Source organism: Lactuca sativa, chromosome 2 (assembly GCF_002870075.4).
Source record: "Lactuca sativa cultivar Salinas chromosome 2, Lsat_Salinas_v11, whole genome shotgun sequence".
Classification (NCBI taxonomy): Eukaryota; Viridiplantae; Streptophyta; class Magnoliopsida; order Asterales; family Asteraceae; genus Lactuca; species Lactuca sativa.
Window position 1 is genome coordinate 121,652,113 of NC_056624.2, and position 6,000 is coordinate 121,658,112.

Here is a 6,000-nt window from a genome sequence, read left to right on the forward strand (position 1 = left end):
AGCATGCACACTATGTTTGTCTAAACAATACTTATGCCATACTCCAAGTATGCACACTATGTGTACGTATGGTCCTCTCCTTGTGAAATAGATCAATTGACAATATTTCAATGATGCTCATTTCACAATCCCAATCACTATTGTAAATGTAAGAATACCAAACTTTTGCCATTTACTATAATTTGTTAGATTCTAAACTTGTATGCAATGATCCTCTTGTAGTGAATATGCACAAAATCATAAAGACTTGGCAACAGACATTACAAGATATTCCAATGGAGAGTAATTCCATGGAAATAAAGTCTCTTATTCAAAGTACATTCCTTTGAACATCCTTCCTGCATTAAGTTTTATAATATCACATAGTTTTATAAAATAACTTCCACCTATGGAAACAATTCCATATTACCATTTTGACTATCACTTTTGAAAAAGAGTTGCCTCCTTTCAGAATATGTCAATATGGTCCTTTCCAAAGTTTACACTATACTTCCAATCGTCCATGAGCAACCAATATTTGGTAAACCTCATATTGTCCTCAACAATTGCTAAATCATTTTAGTCATATCCATTTCTATTCCTTTTTTCCATCTTAATGCCCTAGGCATTTGGAAAATTTAGAATGGATGAATATTATAGCAGATGTAATTGACCCTATACCCGAAGCATATGGGACATGATTCAGCATGTCTTACATAAAGACATGATACTTTACTAGTCTTTTGCTATAAAAAAAATTTATTTGCCATGTTCTCATAATTCGAACTATAAAGATGTACACCGTGATCATAATCGAATTTTGAGAATGCAATATATGTGTGTGTATATATATATATATATATATATATATATATATATATATATATATATATATATATAATTTCCTTATGTTGAACCATTCCATCATAACATTCATATATATCCTTGACTAAAATTGATTAAAATCTCAATCTAAGCTTGTAGAATTGGAATGAAGTATAAAATCCTCTCCCTTAATTATAGCAAAACAACTTTTCAAAGCAAATTGAAACTTTTGTTTTCTATAATTAACATTGCCAACCTACAATACTTAACATAATAATCATGCTCCCACTAACATGATAATTATTATCTTACTAGCATAACACTTATGCTCCCACTAGCTCTGACAAGTACTTAGAAATCAGTTGGACTTGGAGAAATCAATACTTTATGGACTTCACCAAAGTTCAGATTTCTGATACAAGACGCTTTGATAAGACTTTATCAAAATCATACACCTTTCCTTAGATAGCTCACATGTGTATCTAAACAATTATGAAGAGGGATGACGTAATCATAATGTTTAGACCTTTTGCCATTCTCACTATTTAGTATGCCGGTTAACCATACATGCTCCACTAAGGACATGAGAATGCAAATATCACAATTGCTATCTACTTAAAATCTACTTATTGAAAGCGTTTCCCCACCATCATTTTCATGAATTGAAGAGAAACGTTACGACACTTAGATTTTTATGGTGTATGTGTTCCTATCCATGTGAATTTGTCAAAAACCATAATCACAAGACATGTTTAGTGACAAATCCAAACACATATGGACTGAACTTGTTCAATCTTAATTTATTGGCACCCGGCAGCACAAGGGCCTACCATTGCTTCCAAGTTGTGATGCAAACAATTGAGAAATCATAGAACTAACAAGCATAGACAACTTTTAACTGGAATAGACATAGAAATAAGAATATGTCAACACGATAGGTTAAAAACCTCAAGTCGTGGGTTAGTGATTAACAATGCTCTTGATTAGTTCTTGAAACTATCTCAAGATCTTTTAAGACTCCCATTGACCTCTTGACATATAAGATTCTCTTTGTCAAGAACCATTCCTTGACAAAACAAATATTCAAGAGTTTGTGCGGATTCTTATCAAGATAAACGTTTCTCACAGTTGGTCTTAGTTAGTCTTTGTCTTATCCAAAACATCACAACGTACCAATCTCAAATGTACAAGAATAGGAAACATCTTACTCTACATTTGACAAGTGTTATAAACTTTCTAAAGATTATGTCACTAAAGGCTCAAACTTGGAGTATGACTCTAAGATTTGTTTTGGAACGGAGTATGATTTATCATTTGATTTAACCAATTCAACAATTCATGATTCCTCTCCATAGCCAAAAAAAATGTACTAAGGTGTCCTTAGAGGATCAATTGTGATATGGTTTCATAATTACTAAGATAACCATAAAACAAGATACTCAAGTACTCTCCTATCTCTTCAGATTGGAGAAACATTTATCTTTTTGCCTAATTTGATTCTTCTCATTCGTTCTGCCATATATTGAAACTTTTCTAATGTTTCAAAATTACATTTAAACTTGTAAGCATAACCATATTTACTAAACTTTAGCAAATCATGATGAATAGTCTTATTGATAATGTGGTGGATCTGACCAGCGCACAACCTAGTGTACCCGATCTCCTAGTCCTTCACTTGACTCACATATACATATGAATAAGGAATTAGTCTTAATTTCCCAAAGATGAAAATTCTTATTCATCACACAATACAACTTGCATGATTCCAAGTCTTTATCCAATTGAAACTTCGGTGATGAGAATCTTTCTTTATTTGGTAAATTATGACACAACTACAAATGAAAGAATCAAATCCATTTTTCAATATTGTTATCAATGGAAACATATAAACAACAATTTTCATAAATGCCATTGTAAGAATACTTAAAATAAATAAATCAAAACCTTTTCTTTTATTTTAAAATTTGCGGAAAAAACTTATCCTTACAATGTAAATACATATGGAAAACATGTTGTTATCTATTCCTAAGCAATGTATCATAACTCTTAAGCAGCAGTTCAAAATTCTGATCATCAGACCATGCGATCAAAATCCATTTCTTCACGATCATAATCAGCATACTATTTCTTTAAGCTTCCTTTGATTCTTCTAAACATCAAAATGCAATTACATTACATCATGTATTAAGAAATTTACAAATAGGAATTTAACAGAGTTAGATAACGGACTTTACCTGAAGTAAAGTCAAACATTTTAACTTTACCATCCTTATGAACTTTAAGGTAAATAGGGCAGCTTCGCAACTAAAGCCCTTTCTTTTGTCAAAAGAAACATATGGACTCTTTGGAAATGGTACACTTGATTGTCCAGACATAGCCTTTCTCTTTACTATTGAATCAAACGACTTGACCATGACCGATCCCTTTCCATTGGGAAGAGAAAGCTTTTCTGGACTTTTAGTGTTATCATTGGCAATTTCCAAGAAAGTTTGGGAAGTAGATCTTCCAATCAAATTTGCTTTTCCAGTGATCCAAATCATTGCTGATTTAGCAGCATCAAGCAAATAGGTAAGATCACTAAGAGGTGATGTCGTGATCTGTCATCAAGGAGTGACTGAAGAACCAAGTCAACATCCAGCTACCTCGAGACTTCGACACCCGACTCTCCCAGCTTGTCAATATGTAACTTGATGTCCAAGACCTGAGCACATATAGACTTGCATGCCAATAGGGATTAAGTGACTTATAACTTTATCAAGTCCTGAAACTTGTGGGATAAGGATAATTATTGGAGGAGGAGGGGGAAGTGAAGTATGATTTCTAGTCCCATTAATGCACAACAAAAGGATTGATCTTTCACCTTGATTGGCATTTGGGATATTATCTTCATTAGGAACCTTGTTCCTAGAGATTTGGGAAGACCATAGTTGTCTAAGCTAGACATCTATAATGGGATAAATTCAAGTTAGGTGATTTAAGTCCTTAACATAACACCCAATATGAAATATTAAGGCTAGGACCCAACAAACTATTTATAGCTGGAAGAGGGATGTCGTAATCCAAGTTATAAAATATTTGAAGGTATGTAAATGACAATTTACCAATTTCCACCATGAAAACGACATAAATTAAGTTTTAATTGGATTTGAAATTCCTAGATCTTTTGAGATACATTGAACTTTCAATGACATGTTTAAATCTCGATTCTGCCCTCTCAAGTTTGTGACTGGGATGTCGAGGATCACAAACAAGGTGTGAATAACCATTCAAATTAACTTGGTAACCTTAACTTTCTCACCTAATCGATGTGCCGGTTAACCACACGTGCTCCACCAATCGATCTTTTGAGATTCTCTTAACTTGGTGTTTCAAGTAGTACGGGCCCTCTACTACCTTCCACACCACATCAGTATTCACCCCAAGTCCTCCTCCTAGGATCCCAGATCACAAGTACTCTACATCTTATCACACACACATGCCACTTTCTAGTACCCCTCTCGTAAGCTCCTCTCTGCTACCTACTCACTCTCGTAGTAACTTAGCAGTAACTCCTAGGCTAAGGCATCAAAAATCAGGCCACTCTAGTCCTAGTTATGAATACCTAGCCTATTCTCTAGCATGCATACCATATCACATAATATCTCATAACATATAACGTAAGGGTATTTTAGGAAATCACCGTTTGAGCGTTGGCTGGTTGTACACACTGCTCCTTTCCTCTTTCTTGAAAATCATTTAGTTATCTTAGAAAATCATTATTTTGAAAACTTTCCTCAAATCCTCAGTTTGAGTCCAGATATGCCCGAAGGTGTATCTGAATCCCTCAAACAAAGGCTCTGATACCAACTTGTAACAACACAATTTTTGAAACCAAAATTTTCATTTTTAATTCATAAAAACATAATCACAATGTTCAACATCAATCATTCATTTAACAAGTTTTTGAAATCATCAACTAAAATCCAGGATCCATAGTAGCTCTTTTCAAAAATAGGGTGTGTGTAAAATCATACCGGTGCCATCCCACAGTCCTCTGAAGTACCTGAAACACATAACACATAAACGGTAAGCACGCATGCTTAGTGAGTTTCCCAAAATACCAAGTACATACAATTAGCCACTCGAGGCTATAACTATACGAGACCTTCCGGTATGTGTGTCTCAGGGACCTTCTGGTCCCATAACCTAAGTAAACCTTCCGATCCCACTCTGACGACCTTCCGGTCCATCCCATATTGACCTTCCGGTCCATACACTGCTGACCTTCCGGTCCCTCTCATATTGACTTTTTGGTCCATATCATATTAATTACTCATAACATGAATAACACATACATATCACATAGAAACGTATGTCACATACTCGTCGTAGCACGTAAGACCTTCCGGTCACACATAGTTACCACTCTAGGTAAGGTATAGTGAGAAGACTCACCTCGTATGATATATAGTAACTCACATGCTCGATATCCCCGAACTCGAAATGATAACCTAGCCCCCGCCTAATCACACAAACTAATTATCTCAATTTAGTAACGGCCCTTAAGGCTAGACCCGTCCCTTCCTATGTTCTCTCAGAAGGCTAAAAGACCATTTTACCCCTCTAATAGTTCAAAAGTCCACATGTTGACCAAACCTCAAAAGTCAACGAAAGTTAATTGAAGGGAGGTACGTTGCACGTACCAAATCTGTATGTGGAGCGTACTCCGTGGACATCCAGAATTAGAATTGGGGTAATCGACCCCCTATGCGGCGCGTACTGGGATTACGCCCAGCGTAAGTCCCAGTTTCATACTTCCATGCTTTTTGGTCTGAATAGATTAAGTCATTTGCTCATATCTCAGATCCAGGCACTCCTCTGCCTATTACGCCATAAAGTCAAAACCGTTAAGCCTTTGCATGGCTTTAATGGTCACCAATCACTTCATACACATATCATCTTTCCCTATTAAGCCCTAAACTCATTCATGACTTAATCTTAACATCCAAGATTGGATTTTTATGGACTTATAACACAATATACACTGAAATGGGGTAGATCCGGGTCCATGGAGTTCCCCTGCTCAAAACGTCTCCACCTTTGGGACTTAAACCCTAAAAATGCTCCTATATGATGTTCATAATAAACGAGTGGTAAAGTTCGAAGTTTTTTTTATCTCTATGAGAAGCTCCCCACTCTGAGTAGCTCAGATCTACA